Source organism: Peromyscus maniculatus, chromosome 3 (genome assembly GCF_049852395.1).
Source record: "Peromyscus maniculatus bairdii isolate BWxNUB_F1_BW_parent chromosome 3, HU_Pman_BW_mat_3.1, whole genome shotgun sequence".
Classification (NCBI taxonomy): domain Eukaryota; kingdom Metazoa; phylum Chordata; class Mammalia; order Rodentia; family Cricetidae; genus Peromyscus; species Peromyscus maniculatus.
In genome coordinates this window covers 130813189-130831977 of record NC_134854.1, presented here as the reverse complement: position 1 = coordinate 130831977, position 18789 = coordinate 130813189, and positions in this window count along the sequence as shown.

The window sequence follows — 18789 nt, the reverse complement described above, 5'->3', positions numbered from 1 at the left end:
TCACACCATCTGCCCTCAAGGAACAGAGTCAAACCCCGGGCTCTTCCCTGCCAGTCACCCCAGAGGCCTCTGGGGCTTTGACCTTTCTCCACCCACTGCTCTTCAGCCACAGAGGCAAGGTCAGCTTGACCTGGCTTCAAATTCTACCACTGTCACTCCTAAGCAGTGGGGCAGGGGACAGGCCAGTTAATCACCGGTCCTCACTTCCTTCCCCTGTGAAATAGAACCAGGCAGATCTCTTCCCCCAGGGCTACTGATAATGATGGATGGAGCAGCAATAGCCAACCATGCTGGAGGTGACTTTGGGCCAAACACAGGCTCATCACTTTACAAACTTTAACTCACTTTCTCGTATAGGCTACGTGTTGTTAGGAGTTCGTGGACACGTGACCTGTGCATGCACAGCAAGCTGGCCGCCATTTGGAAAATCCCACACTTGTGTTTTGTCCTTCCCTGGTCTCTGTCTGTCTTTTTTTGTTGTTGTTGAATCAGGGTCTGTCAGTGGCCTAGAACTCATCTATTAGGTTGGGCTGGCTGGACCCACAGTTTCGCACCTCCATCTAAGGATTCTCTGGTCTCTAGCTCCTCACCTCTGGACTTTCAATATGGATTCTGAGGATCAACCTCAGGTCCTCATGTTTTCCAGTACTTTACCAAAACGAACTGTCTCCTCTCTCCCCCTTCCCCCCCAGCCTGCTTTTTGTTAACCTTGTTCATTTTTATTTATCATTTTTGCCTTGTTTCTATGGGGTTTTTTTGTTTGTTTGTTTGTGTATGTGTGTGTGTGTCTTCCTTTTCCTGTTTTTGAGATGAGGTCTCACTCCGTAGCACAGGTTACCCTGACATTTATCATGTAGCCCAGGCTGGCCTCAAACTTGCAGTAATCTTTCTTTAGTCTCCTTAGTACTAGGACTACAGGTATGAGCTAGCACTTCCTACTAGAACACACTCTAAGGGCCATGAACTCGCTAATTCATTTGATTATAGAAATCTGCAGAAGAGAAGGGTATAGAGTCTCAGAGAGGTCAAGCAAGTTGCCTAGGGTCATAGAGCCGCCTGGGAGAAGGGCTGAGATTAGGAGCCTGGTAGGCTAGCGGAGGGTCAGGATCCAAACTGTACAAGCATTGCCTTTCACAAAATGCTATTTCCAGCTAGATGTGTTGACACACACCTCTAATCCCTGCATCTGAGAAAAGATAGAAGGATCAGGAGTTCAAGGTCATCCTCTGTGGCATCGTGACCAGGCTTTGCTAAGCAAGGCTAGCCTGCACTATATCAGACTGTCTCCCAACATGGTAGCTTTCTTGTGGTTTGGGTCAGTGACCATGGTTTTCAAGCTTGTCCTTTCTTGCCTTGTGTCCTTGAGCATGCCTGCGAGCTCCAGGTGTGACCCAGACCACCATCAAAGGACTAAGAATAAACAGACTAGAGCTAGTCCATTGAACATAGACGGCAGCATTATCATGTATGTATACCTCACAGGCACCCCAAATCTTTCAAGACTTCCCAGTGTCTGCAGTACCAGCCTAGTCTGTGTGGCCTCCAGGTGGTGGTGAAATCTCTGAGGGCTCAGGATGTAGAAAACAGGGGGAGCTTGTGTCTTCCAGTAAGCAGGCCAGGGCTTGAAGGAAGGGGTGTCGGGGGGAGGAGTTCACAGTGATGATTATCAATGAGTGAAAACTTCCCTCTTCCTGCATGCTGCAATGTACGGCTCGGCTCGATGGAGGTCTCCCTCCCCTGAGCCTGTCACTGCGGAGGGTCTTCTCTCCCCAGCTCTGCCTGGCCTCCAGAAGAGACCCCTGACCAAATCGGTACTTCCCTGCATGCTCCTGATGCCTGAAGGCACCTGCCATTTGTAATGCAACCTACCTAACCTGGGTTAGACCCCCTTCCTAGGATGTGGGGTTACACCTCAGAACAAAATGGTCTTCAGAGAGCTTGTGTTCAAGTCTAGCAAACCTGCCCTGAGAACGGCTACTATCTTTAACTGTGGTGCTGAGGACCCAGAGTGAAGCCTCATCTTCCTTAATGCAACAAAGATGATTGGGGCCAGTGAGATGGCTTAGTGGGCTAAGATGCTTACAGCCAAGAATTTGACCTGAACTCGACCCCTGAGACCCACAAGGTAGAAGGAAAAACTGAGGACTGCAGGTTGTCTTACACACACAAATACACACACACACACACACACACACACACACACACACACACACACATATATATATATTTAAATATACATATAATTTTTAAAATGTTAAAGAAACTAGCCAATCAAATTATGGTTCCTCCAAGAAATGGGCTTTCTCCTCTCTCCCCTCCCTCCCTCCCTCCTTCCCTCCCTCCCTGCCTCCTCCACTTTCTTTCTCAGTGTTGGGGGTGAAACCCAGGACCGCATACAAGTTAGGCAAGCATGCCTTTACTGAGGCTCCTTCCTCACTTTATTAAAGGGAGGAAAATAATTTCCATGTCTTTTCACTGTGATCGGGTAGCCAGCGTGGACACTTTACATTGTTGGCTATTTTTCCGTGATTTTAGATAGAATTTAGTTCTGTCCAGGACACACTTGGGTATTGGTGAACTGTTTGGAGAAGCAATGTGTGATGGCTTACGCCTATAAAGCCCAGCATTTGAGAGGCTGAGGCAAGAGGATTGCTGTGAGTCCAAGGCCAGCCTGGGCTGTATAGTGAGTTCTAGACCAACCTATACTTTAGTCTCAAATCAAAAAAAAAAAAAGGAAAAATATTCCAATAAGATTTCCCTTCTGCTGAGTTTTGGTTTCTGAAAGATACAACATTTGAAATATTTATCAGTTATTTATATTTTTATGTGAATGACTTTATTAGGAGACACTGGTCACAAGAAATGAGGAACAGGAAGACAATAAGTACAGAATTTGGAGATAAACTGAAAAAGCGGGGGCAGGGGTGGTGGTCAAAAAGCCATTATTTCATCCGAATTCATCGTGTTCTGGAAAATGTTCCAGATGAAGAAGGTGAAGTGTAAGGGCATCTGGCTGGCTACACGTCCAAGGGCTTGTCAAGACTCAGAAACACTAACCTCTCCCCTGAATCTCTTTCCAACACACCTAGCGACCAGGCTCATGATTGGCCCTGGGCCACCCTGGGAGGGGCAAAGAGCTTCTGTAAGCCCAGACACTATTCCTGGCTTTGCTGTTCCAAACACCTTGACCTTGTCCCTTCTGCTTGGGGCTTGTCTGAGGACAGTGTCAGCTTCCTGGGGTATGAGTCAGTACAGCTGTTCTGTGGCCTCGGCAGAAAGTACAGGTCAGAAAGACATTCGAGAACAATCCACAGAGAATGAATACATCATGAAGCACGAGCTGTGTGTTTGGGTCTCCCCACCTGAGCCCCGGAAAGTTTTAAATGGATATTTGTTCAACAGGAACAACGAACAAATCAAGCCCACAGATGCAGGGTGCTGAGCGTCAGCAGACGTTCAGGAGCGCCCGCCGTGGATGCTCCGTCTATAAACAGCAGACATAATCCCCACCTCTAATGCCACTTTGATCTCACTGATGTCATCATGGAAGTTCCATGAGGGCAGGGCAGGCTCAGTTCGTCCCCAGCATCCAAGAAAAACTTTGCCCCTAGGTGCGTACTGAAGGGTCGATGGATGCTCAGATAAAGGGCAAACGCCTAGGTTTCATTGGCTATGTCCCTTCGCAAGACTGAACAGAGCACTGAATCTGAAATTAGGCAGGAGTGATGGACAGTGTGTGCCTGTAATTCCAGCACATGGGAGATGGAGGCAGAAAGACTGGGAGTTCAAAGTCATCTTCTGCTACATATTGAGTTTGAGGACAGCACGGGCTACATAAGACCCTGCGTCAAAAACCAAATGAGGATGTAGCTCAGTTGCTAGAGTGCTTGGCTGGCATGACTGAAGCCTTGGTTTTGGTCCCTGGTACCGCACAAACGTGGTGTAGTTGTGCACACCTTCAATCCCAATACTTTGGTGATGGACATGGGGGCAGGTCAGATCACGTCTGTATGTCTTTGAAGCTGACTGCTCTTTGGTCTGTTTTGTGTTGGTCTGATTTCAAAGCAGGCAGGCGACCCGTCCCTGCAGTATGTTGAAGTGGTGCTCTCAAGATCTTTATGACCAAAGCGGGTGGCACTCAGTCAAGGCAGTCTACAGATGAAGACCTTGCCCTTCAGGGCCCACCATCCCCAGTGGGGCCTGCACTCTCTTGCCCACACTGCACCACACAGTCCTTAGGGTTGGTCTTTCTTATTTGTTGTGTGCTAGAGAGACTCTGAAACTCTGCTGTCTTAGAAATGTGTTTATGATAGCTGAACATGGTGGCAAATGTCTGTAATCCTTCCACATTAGAGGCCGAGGCACGGGGATCACAATGCTTTCAAGGCCAGTGTGGGTTATGACAAGAGATCAAGAATTATGGTTAGCCTGGGCTATATAGCAAAAACTTTTCCCAGAGTGGGTCGGAGTAGAGAAAAGAGAAACCTGACCATCCTCACTGAAAGGAAAAAAGGACTCATGTGCAATTATGTTATTGTTAGGAATAAACCCAGAACCCACGGGAGGTAAGTACTCTACCAATGAGCTACACCCCCAGGCTGTTGCTTTTATTTTTTTATTCAAAACTCTTACCTAGACAACAATTATGCCATTCTGCTTCCCCAGAGAAGTTTCTGAAGCCTAGGTTTCTCAGCCCTCATGTTCTGTGGCTCTCCTTCCACATACATGTCTATGTATGCATCATGCTAACATGTTTGAACTCTTTCATCCACTAGAACCTAGACAGTGTAGCCCAGGGGTTAGAAGTACACACAGTTGCCAGATAGTTGAAGGTTACTGTTCATTGACCGTGTGAACTCAAGGAAATCAATTCCTCCTCTGGACTCTATCCCTGTCTTTACAAAAAATGGGAATAGTGTCAACCACATAAGGTCAGTTAACTGTCAGCTAAGTATTTCTACCACTGAACTAGAGCCCCAATCCCTAGCTCTCTTTTTACTTTTTATTTAAAGAGAGAGAGAGAGAGAGAGAGAGAGAGAGAGAGAGAGAGAGAGAGAGAGACTTAATTGCCCGACATGGTCTGGGATTTTCAATCCTCCTGCCCCAACCTTCCAAGTAGTTGTGATTAGGGGCAGAAGTCCCATTCTTGGCTGGGAGCCAGCGATTGATTTTATTTTGTTTTGGAGACAGGCTCTTGCTGTGTGACATTGACTGATCTTGCACAATGCCTGGATGTATCTCAGTTTGTAACACGCTTTCACAGCGTGCACAAAACCCTGGATTGGATCCACGGCATCAAATAAATTGGGCTAGCATGGTGGTTTAGGCTTGTAAACCCTGAGGCAGAAGAATCAGAAGTTCAAGGTCATGTCTCTGCTATGTTGCAAGTTCAGGACCATCCGGGGCTACATGAGACCTTGTCTAGAAATCAACATAAAACAGGGAATAGAAGAGGATATGTAGTAAGGTACTCAATAAATAGCAGAGTGATTTTATTTTATTTTATTTTTTAACCATCTCTTGAGCACAGAATGTATTCCTAACCCTGTGTGTCTAAGGATTACTAGGCTCCCGGGGATTGAAGGTGGCATTAGCCTTCCTGCCCTCGCTTCTGGTCCCAACCAGCCTTTGGCAGTTCCCCCTTTTTATCTGAATGGAAATGCTTGCCAAAAATCTTATGAAAGAAGGATTATCCCTTCCTGGATTAGGGCTTGAACTCTCCAGGGTTCCTTCTGTCCTGTGCGTGTCACGTTCTTTTTATTGGGCCTCAGTTTCCCTTACTCTAAGATGAGTGAGGGGGAGGTTGACTCCTGACTCAAATAGTTTGCAGAGTGAAGCAACAAAGGCCAGGTGTCATGGAGACTCAGTACTTCAAGTACTACCAATGATGAGTCCCTTAACTCTAGGGAGAGATTCCAAAGAGGACAGGGACAACCTTGGGCCAGGACAATACACACCAAAGCCAATTGCAGGGTCTCAGTCGCCTCGTTAACAACGGCTGAAGCTGACAAAGTCAACTCCTGGGCATCAGAACACCTGGACAGAAACTGCTTGCCCCCCTCCCCCCCCAAGCAATACAGAGACGCTCCAAGACCAGAATCTTGAGTGGCTCAGGAAAGTGCAGCGGAACAGAGATGTCATTCCCCCACACCCACTCTGCTCCCACCCCTAATCCTACCCCCAGATCCAGTCACCGAAATCCCAGGGAAAGATCCTTATTGGCCTGATCAGATCATGTGTGGACTGTCTTATCCAATCAAGGAGAGCCGAGGAATACGAACATGGCCACTCAGGGCCTCTGCCCAGGAGGTATTGGGGTTCCTGTGAGGGAAGATGCTGCTCCAGCCCTGAGGCCTGAACCTGCTATCTGTCTTACATACGGTCAGAATGAGTGTCAGCACCCAACGAGATGGCAAGCACAAGAACGAAGTTGCTGCTCTGCCTGGCCTCTTCTCTCCCTCACATCCCGTGCATTGTACACAAGCTAGCGGCACGGCTAGTGTCACGGTCACAGAATGTCCTGGACGAAGGAGGAAAAAACACTGGAGCCCAGGGACGATTGACCTGAGAGCACACAGCCCAGACTGAAGATTCCAGGCCCCACCCTCACAGGGAAGCCCCTGAGAGCTCAGTCACTTCCTTCCCACCCCCAGCTTATCTTGAACCATCTATGCGTCTTCAAGGTTTTTATTTTGAGTGTTGTTTCTATAGTGGCAGGAGGTGCCACACTGATTCAGTTCTGTCTCATTCATGTAAAGGAATTTTGACTGCATTCCAGGCGGGTGGCTTTGCTTTCAAACCTGCCTCATGAGGCCTCCCAGCTTTGGCCAGGACTATTTCCTCTGCCCCTTGGCCCCTTGTCCCCTCAGCCTCCTGGCTGGGCTTGTCCGCCAAGGACAGCAGTCCAGTGTCTTTGAATACCAGGGATGACTGCTTTGGTGTTCTGTGTCTTAGGAGTCCGAGATCAAGGCCTGTGTCTGGCTGCTTCCTCCTGAGGGTGCTCCTTCCTCCTGAGGGTGCCCCTTCCTCCTGAGGGTGCCCCTTCCTCCTGAGGGTGCTCCTTCCTCCTGAGGGTGCTCCTTCCTCCTGAGGGTGCTCCTTCCTGCTGAGGGTTCCCCTTCCTCCTGAGGGTGCTCCTTCCTCCTGAGGGTGCTCCTTGTACCACCACTAGCTTCTGACCTAACAGTGTTCCTTGACTGATAGAAGCATGGCTCTGTCTCCGCCTCCATCCTCAAAAACCATCCCTTTATATAAAATCAACAATCAGAAAGGTTGGCTGCGAGGGCTGGGGTAGATGATTGTCCAAGGTTTAATCTGTGCTACTGTCAAAAAAGAAGAAAGAAAAACTATTTACAGAAAGGCAGACTCTAGTGATTCACGTGTAATCCCACCAAGTGGGTGGCTGAGACAGGAGCATCACTAGAAGTTTGAGGCCAACCTGGGCTATGCAGTGAGACCCTGTCCAAACCAACCAACCAAACAGCTAACTAACTAAATAAACAAACAAACAACAACAACAAACCCACCAATCAGTATTAAAATCTAGCCTGATGACTTCATGTTAATTTGATTACTTCTGAAGGACCATATTCACTGAGCATGTCTATAATCTTAGCCCTCCAGAGGTGAGGTAGGAGAATTATGAATCTAGCACTATCTTAGTTATGTATCAAGACTTGTCTCTAAAAACCAAGGGTTGTAGATATAGCTCAGTGGCAGAGTGCTTGCCCAACATATGAGGGCCCTGGATTTCATCTCCAACACTGAAAAGAAGGGAGGGGAAACTGAGACCTAGTTCAGTTGTTACAGTACTTGCCTAGAATATACAAAGTACTGGGTTCAATCCACACAAAGTATAAACCATATCTGATGACACACAATGGTAGCAAAAGACTTCAAATAAGGTCATATTCTAAGTACTAGGAGTCCATCATTTTCGACAGAGTTTTGGTGGGAGTGAGGGTGGGCTGTTGGAGCCATAGCAAACTTTTCTCACACTCTTTGCCACCTACCTCAACCAGACAACTGCTTACCCATCCCTGCTCAGGTAAACCTTTTCCCAAATACTGCAGACCGTCCCCAGCCCCGTGGCCTGCTTCCCTGTGCTCTGTCTTCACTTTATCCCAGATCGTTGGCTTCTCTTTGTGCAGCTTTCCTGTTCACATACGTCCTCCTTATACTGTTAGCTTCATGAGGACAGGAGTTTGTGTCACTGTGTACTCCTAAACCCCTGGTGGGTCAGGATTACCTTCACTACTCATCAAGACTAAGCTAGGCCTTGGAGGTGGCCAGACAGGCACCTCTTTTCTCGAGACAAAAAGATTTATACCCTAGACTACCGAAGGCCGACGGCTGCTCCCCAACACCGTCCCAGCAGCCTGTCCTGTTGAATCAGGGATGCCCACCTTGGGTATGTGGAGTGGCCTCAGGAGTCCTGGGAAGCCAGGGGTACCAGACGGGAAGGCAAGCTGACCTGATTTGAAACTCTACCCTGGGCAGTTGCAGGGGATGATGGGGCACAGCTGAGGGAAGATGTTCACGGGAGATAAATGAGGATTGCTTTAACACCCAGAGGGCCAGAGGGAGCGTCGTCTTTCAGGAAAGTAAGCTGACTGGCGAGCCCCCGCTGCCACCTATTCTCCAGGTGACCTGCTGTGCCGCAGTGGCCTGTGGCGGGACTTTATTATGCTCCATCTGACCCTAGCTTGTGACCCTTTGGTCACAGTTGCAGTACCAATAGAGACTTACCCCTTGTAACTTTTCATTCTCATTTTATGGATGGGAAAAGCAGCATATTTCAGATGGCCGTTTCCAGTGACTTGTCTATGGCTAAGCTGTACAGTCTGACCTGTCCCCCATGCTGGCCAGCGCCCCCTGGGAATACCCCATGCTGAATCCCAAAGGGAAAACTTAAGCCCTGCTGGAAGCCAGTCCAAGACGGGGCCCTGCTGGAAAAAGTGACTTAGGGACCAGGCCCCACAGCTTTTTCCTCCGTGAAGGGCTGACTCACTGGAGCAGGCCCCAGCTGGCTGGGACTCTGGGCCAGTCACTTGGAACATGCCTGCACAGTGAGCGCCTTGTCTACAAGACTGGTCCTTGCAAAGCCGCGGGTCAGGGGAGCCAAGGCCACCGCCCTGGAAAACACTCTAGTACGCAGCCAGACTTGGAAGCCAGTGCTAGACTTCACCCCGCCCCCATCTTCTTTTCTCTCCCGTGGAGGCCTTAGTATAGCCCTGGCTAGTCAGGACCCCCAAAGAAGTCCTAATGAACTGAGGTATGTGTTAGTATAATATCTTTCCCTCCTTAGAGGAAATGCTAAGTGAATATAGCTCTAAACTTAACATAGGCAAGCTCCATGAGGCCTGATTTAAAAAAAAAAAAGAAATTGTGTTTGTTTGTTTGTTTATTAATGCTGATATATGCGCATGCATATCACAGTGTGCATAGAGGACAGGGGACAACTTGTGAGAGTTGGATCTCTCCTTCCACAATGTGGGTTCTAGGGATCGAACTCAGGTCATCAGGCTTGGCAGCAAGTGCTTTTACCCACTGACCCATCTCATTGACCCAATAATTTTTCTTATTAGATAATCTCAATGCCTCTCCTTTGGAGAGACATTCTTTCCCAGGATGGGGGACATAGGAAGCTAGAGCATCTTTCCTACAGCCCAGTGGGTCCATCAGCCCTGTGCATGAAGTAGGGACTCTGTGTCTGGCTTTCTTCCCTCTTAACATCTCTGTCCGTTTTGGCATCCAGCATTCTTCTGGTATCCAGGGTTCTGTCGGCAAGGACATTTGAGTCATGCCTTGGGTGAAACCCTGCCTGTGCCATCTGCTTGTTGTATGACCTTGGGTGAGTCACTTGATCTCACTGATTCTAGGTTTGTATAAGTGTAAAACAGAGTTCCAAAAAAAGTGCATCTGCCTTGTGTGGCTGTAAAGAGTCCTCCGGCAGCTTCTCCCCATATCCCTCTCCATCCTCCTCTAGTGTTTCTCGGGAAAGATGGCTGGCTCCATCAGTCATTTGCACTGTAGTGTAAGTCTCCGTGAATGCACTAACGCCTGCTGTAGACTGATTGGCACCGGATGCGGCATGTCCACTCAAGGAGTCCTTTTCAATGTCCCAGCAGTCTTTAGAAGATCACTTTGACCCCCCTTTGGTGATGGAAGAAACAGACTCAAGGAGGTGACAAGGTTTCTCAAGGTCACACAGCCGAGGGTGAGATGTCTCTTACTCTTTGGGGCTGCGGAATGTGTGAACGCTCAGCGCCTCTCTCCAGTAAGTATGAAGGCCCTGTTAACAGCACAGGCCTTCCCAGCCCTTTGGCGTGGCGTTGCCTTCTTCCCAGAGTGCAGGGTCCTAGCAAACCTTCTGCTTCTTTGCAACCCACTGCGTGCAGACTTTTCAGGTTAGCTTGGAATTCCATTCTCCTTTCGGTTCATTTTATTGTAACACATATTACACAAATTATATTGCATAAATAAATAAATAAATAAATAAATAAATAAATAAATAAATAAATAAATAAATAGAGGGCTGGGGAGATGGCTCAGTGGGCAAAGTGAAGACCGGAATTTGAATTTCCAGGACCCGTGTGAAGCTGGATGAGAAACTGAACATCTCTTATCCTGGCGCTTCTAATGGAAGATGGAAGAGAGAGACATGAGAATTCCTAGGAGCTTGAGGGTCAGTTAGTCATATGCATCAGCAAGCTACAGAGACCCTGCCTCAAATGAAGCAGAAGGCAAGAATAATACCTGAGGCTGTCCTCTGATCTCCACATACTAGTACATGTATACCTGTACTAACACATATGAGTGTGCACACAGAGACAGGTGACAGATAGACAGATGGTAGATAGGTAGATAGATAGATAGATAGATAGATAGATAGATAGATAGATAGATAGATAAGGGGTACAAAAGAAATATTTTTACACAATATTTCAGGATCTCACACAGCATCTTACTAAGTAGGCTCAGGCTTCCCTCAAAATCAGAATCCTCCTGCCTCAGCCTCCTAAGTGCTGGGATGTTGGTGCCATGTGTAGGTGTGTGTGACCAGATGCTCATACTTCCTTCCAAGAAATCTCACTAGGGAGTTTACCCCATAAACATTGTTATACACCTACAAAGTGGCGTCTGTATGCAATTACTCATTGCAGCTCTTTTGGTAATGGCAAAACATCAAAAATAACCCTTAGCCAAACATCATGGTGGTACATGCATCCCAGTACTCAGAAAAAGTAGGCAGGAGGTTCACAAGTTCAGAGCCTGATGATAGTGAGACCCTATCAAAAAAAAAAAAAATGTCAGGCATGGTGATACACACCTGTAACCCTAGTTAGTACTTGAGAGGTAGAGATAGGAGGGCTAGACAAGGGCTACATGAGATTCTGTCTCAAAAGCAGCAGCAGCAACAACAACAACAATAACACCACACACACACACACACACACACACACACACACACACACACAGGAGGAGGGGGAAGGGAGAGGGAGAACCTACAAATGGCTAATAGGGAACTAGTCAAATGATAGTACATCTGTGTAATGAGTTGCCATTACAATACAGTTGTAAGGGAGAACTGAACATTTGTGTATTTATGTGGATCAGTTCCCACGTGGACATTAAGTTAAATTAGAAGTGAGGAATAGCATGAATAGCATGCTATTTTTGTGTGGAAAGAAAAGGAGACTAATAATTGTCTGCATTTATATTTTATGATTTCATATAATTAATCTCTAAAGAACTTAAAACATTCCTACCCATCTATTTGTGGGTGAGTTTGCTGGGGGTAGAAGACAGGATAGTAAAACAGGTGGACTCTTTTTTCATGTTTTTAAAATTTGAAACCAAGGGGCTGGAGAGATGAATCTGAACCAGAGTGCTGGGATTAAAGGTGTGCACCACCACTGCCCCACTTGTTTTTCTTTTAGAATATTATCTTTTAGAGATCTGTACTAGGGATTGGGATTGGACTATGGTGGAATGCTGGGTAGGTAAAATGGAAGCAAGCTGGTGGCAAGCTGGGTCTGGCCCCCAGGTAAATATCCCCTTCCCTACAGAGGTAAATACTGAAATACTTACAAATGGAACTATATAACGTCTAAATTTGCTCCTAAGTAATACAGAAGGAGAAATAGATGTAGGGTATACATATTATGGGTAAAACTGAATTCAACTTTGAAGCTATGAGATTAATAAACAGATGATTAATCATGCTAGTCTCTCTCTCTTTTTTTTTCTAATGGTGAGCCTTGAACTCAGGTCTCTTGCTGCTCTATTATTCTTATATCTTATCTGTTTGTCTGTCTGTCTGTCTATCTATCCCTGTCTGTCTGTCTGTCTATCTATCTTTAAATTCACTAGGTAGTCGGGATAACCTTTGAGCTTTCAGTCCTTTTGCCCCTACCTCTGCAGGTTTTACAAGTATACACTACCACACTTGATTGTATGTAGCTCTGGGGGTCAAATCCAGGTCCCTGTATGTGCTAAGTAAGCAAGCATTCTAACAACACCCCCACACCCCAGGAGAGATTTCTATTAATCTTCTAAAGATGTGTTTGTCTTTGTTTTACGTGAGAGTTTACCTACATGTACGTATGTGTACCTTGTGTGTGCCTGGTACCCAGGGAGGCCAGAAGAGGGTGTCCCCTGGAGCAGAAGTTCCAGGCAGTTTGTTTGTTTGTTTGGTTGGTTTTTGGTTTTTGGTTTTTCGAGACAAGGTTTCTCTGTGTAGCTTTGGTGCCTTTCCTGGAACTCACTCTGTAGCTCAGGCTGGCCTCGAACTCACAGAGATCCGCCTGGCTCTGTCTCTCTAGTGCTGGGGTTAAAGGCATGTGCCATCACCGCCCGGCTACAGGCAGTTTGTGAGCCACCATGTGGGAGCTGGGAATTGAGCTCCAGTCCTCTGGAAGAGCAGCAGTCACTCTTAATCACCAAACCATCTACTCACGCCCCCACCCCCCAGGTCCCGGCAATCACCAATCTGCGTTCTGCCTCTGTGATTTTATCCAATCTGTATATTTCATATTGAAGATTTCTCTAACACGTGACCTTCCGTGTCTGGTTTGTTTTTACTAAACGTAATGTCTGTGGGGTTCATCTCTCTTGTTGCTGGGCCACTGCTTTGCTTTTTTTTTTTTTTTAATTACAAAATTTATTCTTTACTTCTATGTGGGAGATCAGAGGACAACTAGAATGGGTGGTTTCCCCCTTCCCATTATGTTGATCCCGGGAATCAAACTCAGGTCACCAGCCTTGGTAGCAAGAGCGCTTACCTGCCGAGCCGTCTCACCGACCCCACTTCACTACTTTTAGTGACTTAGCATTATTCCACTGCATGCCTACACCACAGTTCACTAATACCTTCGTCTGCATATAGACACTGGGTTGCTCACGCCGACCCTTGTAGACATGCTGCTGGGAGCATTTGCATCTACCTATTTATTTGGACCCCTGCCTTCATTCCTTAGGGACCACAAAAAGAACCGTGTGTATTCAGATATTTCGGTACCCTTGTGAGCAAGCCGTTTTCCCCAATTCTACACCACTCTGCACTCTCTGTAGCCACCTCCCATCATCTCTCCACCTCCTCGACAGCACTTGTTATTTTCTCATTTTTTAAAAATGATTGTTGTTGTCATAGCTGCCCTCGTGGGTGTGAAGTGATGCACTGTGGTGGTTTTGAGTTGCAGTTCCCGGATGACTAATGAGGTTGAGCAGCCTTTCATGCGCTCTGGCCACTTGGGTGTCTCCTTTAGAGGAATTCTACTCATGTCCTTTGCATCTTTTAAACGGGGTGGCTTCCATTTTTGTTATTTCTGTCCACTGACTAGAAAAGATACAAAACATGAGGTATACTTAAAACCTCTTCCTCTCTCTCTCTCTCTCTTTGAGACAGGTCTCATGTAGCCCAGGGTGGCCTCAAACCCGCAATGTATCAGAGGGTGATCTCAAACTTCTAAGCCTCCTGCCGCTACCTCTGGTGCAGGGATCATAGGGAACCGGCACCATTCCTGGCTTTGGTGTGTATGGATAGACCCCAGGGTCTTGTGCACACTGGGCAAATCTCTACCAATTAAGCTACAGCTCAGCCTGCTTGTTCCTTGGCCCTTTCTTTTCTTCCTCCCTCCCTCCCTCCCTCTTTCTCTTTTCTTTTATCTTTCTCTTTGACGAGTTCTCCTAAGACAGTGGTTCTCAACCTTCCTAACGCTGCGACCCTTTAAAACAGTTCCTCATGTTGTGGTGACCGCCCCCCCCCAACCATAAAATTATTTTCATTGCTGCTTCATAACTGTAAATTTGCTACTGTTATGAATTGTAATGTAAATATCTGTGTTTTTTGATGGTCTTAGGTGACCCCTGTGAAAGGCTCATTTGACCCTCTGGTTGGGAAACACTGTCCTAAAATCCTTGCAGAATTGCCAGCCCTACCCCTTACCCCTTCAAGATTGATTTCCTTTTTTTTTTTTTAATTTCCTTTTTATTTTTCTTTCCTTTTTCTTCTTCTTTTTTTTTGGAAACAGGGTCTAACCCTGTAGCCCAGGCTGGCTTTAAACCCTCAGTGATTCTCCTGCCTCCCCTTCAGAAGTGCTGAGCTTATTACAGGCACGAGCCACCACATTGGGCTTTTTAAAAAAATTCTCTCTAAACAAACAAATAAGCACGTGTTTCCTTCCTCTTGTCCCCTGAAAACTGTGTTGTGTGTGGTGGGGAGGCAGGAGAGGGACTGTGGGGGCAGCAGCAGCTGGTGTCACACGCCCTTGGTGCCAGCCTGAGGTTGACCCCGTCTTCAGAGTCCTGGTACCTGTTCTCATGTCCTACCTCCATTCGCGCAGGAAGAGAGGGCCTGTCTCTAACAGAAGACACCGTCTGGGCCCGCAGCCAGTCCCATCACAAGATAGGATGGCCCCGCAGGGACACCCGGACTTCCACTGCCAAGGGGAGGGGCTCTGCCGGCTCATGTTCCCGGGCTGTAGGCAGCCAGGCAGATGGCTGGGGAGAAACCGGGAGTGGTTCCGGGTGGGTGGAGGGACGGCCTGTGCAGTTGATCTCCCTCAGAATCCTAGGTGAAGGAGGGAAGGGGGCCTAGTCTGGGACCTTCAAACTCCTTAGCCATAGTTTTCCACTGGAATTCTTCCTCCCTCTCGCCATGCAGGTTCCTCTGGGAAGACTGGGTCTCGGGAGACACATAAGTCTTTGTCTGAAATCACAAAGGATCTCAACACATTCTGTCTCCTTTGGGGGCCCTTCAGGGGTTCCAGGGGCCCGGGAGATACACAGTAGTCCTCCAGACTCTAACCTGATAAGGTGGCCTTCCACATTTGCTGTTCCTCATCCGCCAGACCCCAGAGCCACAGCCAAGGTCGAGAGAAGGATGAGTCAGCATGGGCTCAACCCGAAAGAGACAGGCACCTCTGTGGTCTTTTTCTGGACTAGTGAAGTTTCCTTCTAGAGAGTTCCACACTCAGGACGGCCACCTTGCCACTGACGGTAGCCTGTTGAATGCTGCCTCTCCTGAGGGATGCCTCCAACCTTTATCAGATTCAGGGTCCCAGCCAGGTCTTTTTATATTTATTTATTCATCCGTCTATCCATCCATCCATTCATTTGTTTGTTTGTTTATTTATTTATTTTGGTTGTTCTGGTTTTTTGTTTGTTTGTAGCTTGCTTGCTGCTTAAGACAGAGTCATGTGTAGCCCAGGCTGGCTTTGAACTCTGTATAGCCAAGGATAACCTAATCTGATCCTTCTGCCTCCAAGAAGAGGGCTGGCATTACAACTGTATATCCCCACACATATTTATGTGGTACCATGAATGGAATCCAGGACCTTGTATAAGCCAAGCAAGTAGTCTATGAACTGAGCTGTACCTCCAGCTCCATGTTTTACTGTTGCTGATTGCTTTTGTTTTTGTTTTAGATAGGATCACCTACCCAGAACTTGCTAAGTCCTGATGTTGACTTTGAACTCCCAATCCTCCTGGCTCTACCTGCTGAGTGCTAGGATTACAGGTGTGCACAACCCTGTGAATCTGTGCTTTAGTTCTTCAGGCAACAGTCTTCTTGGGCGTGGGATGGAGTCGTGGGTGGGAGGACATTTAATGTAAGGCATTGGATGAAGTGTTAGGCAAATGACTTTCTCTGAGCTCGGTAGTTCGGTCCCCCAATAGGCATCCACAGGGCTTCTGTGAAGCTGAAAATAAAGACTGCATGCCAAAGATCAGCACTGTTGCAGCTCTAGTTGGAAGTAAATTTGGCTAGTCAGCGGTGGCGCGCGCCTTTAATCCCAGCACTCCCGAGGCAGAGGCTGGTGGATCTTTGAGTTCAGGGCCAGCCTGGTCTGCAGCATGAGTTCCAGGATAGCCAGGGCTACACAGAGAAACCCTGTCTCAAAACACCAAACAAACAAACAAGTAAACCTGAACTTGAGAGTGTGGCTTGTCCCTAGCACAATGGATCGCCTCAGGTAACACGCCTTCCCTCTGAGCTCCACCTTTGACATTTGTAAAAGAGGCATGTTAAAAACAAAAACCAATCAAACAACAACAACAACAAAACATTGGACTGCAGAGATGGCTCAGTGGTTAAGAGTACTGACAGCTCTTTGAGAGGACCAGGGTTCAGTTCTCAGCACCTAAATGGCAGCTCACAACCACCTATAACTCCTGCCCTATGGGATCTGATGCCCTTTTCTGGCCTCCAAGGCACTAGGTATGCACGTGATACATATTCATGCACACAGGCAAAACATTCAGATCCATAAAGTAAAAATAAAAGGGGAAAAAAAGCATTTTAAAAGAGGGCTCAGTGGGTTAAGGCATTGGCTGCCAAGCCTGATGATCCAAGTTCAATCCGCAGGACTCACAAGATGGAAGGAAAGAACCAGTCCTCACAATGTGTCCTCTGGTTACGCCTCCCACCACAACACATACTTTGCCCATATAGATAGTAAGTAAGTAAATAAAAATAAATAAATGCAATTTTAAAATTGCTTTAGCTGGGCGTAGTGGCCATAGTCTAATCCCAGCACTTAGAGGTTGAGGCAGGAAGATCATGAGTTTGAGGCCAGCCAGGGCTACATAGTGGGACCTTATTTTAAAAGTGGGGGTAGTGGCATATTATTGCCCACTCTTCACAGCTGCTACAAGAAGTAGAATTCAGCCAGCACGTGGCTCTAATCCTGTTACCGAGGAGCTGACAAATTCTTGGCCACAAGGAGGATAGAGAGCTAGAGCCAGCCTGGGCTACATGAGACCCTGTCTCAAAAAACAAAAACCAGAAAGAGAGTCACATAAAATGTTTAACAAAAGTCCAGAATAAGGAAAATATTCAAAATAATGTAGATTGTGATTATCACTACTTTTACTATTTTTTTTTTATTGTTAATGTAACAAGAAGGACAAGGTAGTTTTGTAGTTAAGCGATAGACTCCACAGCCTAACTGCTTAGGTTTAATTTGTAGTTTACTACTGGAGCTGTGTGACTCTGAGCAAGTGCTTACTTACCTTCTCTGCCTCTTCATTTCATTCTCAGAATCATGGGAATTGTACCCACTACGTGCAAATGTTGTGATCGTTGTGTCCTTGTGTGTGTGGGGGGTGCTCTGAGAAGTGCCTGCCTGGCAAATACTAAATGCTACAGCCCCGATTCAGGAGGAGGCTCTGTGAAAGCTGTTTTCTTGATTCTCCGTAACAGTTCCACAAAGCCCACAGAGGCACGACCCCACTCTGAAGCTAGATGACCGTGGGCAAGTTACCTCCCTTCTCTGAGCCTGCCTTTATGTATTATTACTATTATTATGGCTTCTAGGTCGTGAGGGCTGCATTAGTGAGGGATGAGCCGTGGGAAGCTTGTCGATCCGCGTTAATTAGGCCCCGGGATCCAAATCTCTGCCTAAAACCAGCTCCTGCCCCACCCCGCGCTCCCTCCCCTCCCCTCCCTGCCCTCGGATTCCGTCCCGCTGCGCACCAGGGGGCCGCGGCCTTGCCCGCAGCCAGGCCCTATTTCTGGGGGACCGAGCGATCCCGAAGCCTTGCCAAGCTTCCCCGGGGATCGGGTTTCTGCTGACGCCGTGCCAGGCACGTCTGCTTCCAGGAACCGGCAGCCGCATTTAGCCGCGGGCCGCACATGAAAGGCTCTAGTCGGAAACGTGACGTCGTGTCAACAGGCGCGGCAGGTCAGCGCTGGGTGAGACCATCCCGCCGAGCACGCCCTGTCTGAAGGCGGCCAGATCCCAGGCCTCTGAGCTCCTTGGCCCCAGAGTCCATGCTTCACCCCTCACGGCTCACATACACACACACCCCCTTTTCAACAGAGGCCTTCTTTGTCCCCAACTGGGCTGAAGGCTGGGATGTGAGCCACTTCACACACCTTCCTGAACACCCTTGGATCGGCTCCTGAAACCCTGCTTAGAAAAAGTTCAGGACACTCTGGAGGCAGAAAAACAGACGGGCAGCTGCGCCTTTTGGGGAGCGCGGGGTGGGGGTGGGCGTGGGGGGGGGGCTTCACGTGGCAGGCTCTAGAAGAGACGTTCTGGGTTGTCGGCCTGTGCAACCCTCAAGTCTATTCTTAGTTCAGGGTGCTCGCACCACTTCCTGCTGTCCACAGCTACTCCTTGAGTCATAGCTTGGGGGGGGGGGGGTTGGGGGGGGTAGCAGGCTGGGGCGCTGCAAGGGCAGACTGCCCAAAGCAGGACTCAGGGACCATCTGAGCCACAGGTTAGTGTGAGGATCCTTAAGTGTCTAGTCAGGGCAGGCGTAAGAGGGGATTGATAGGACACC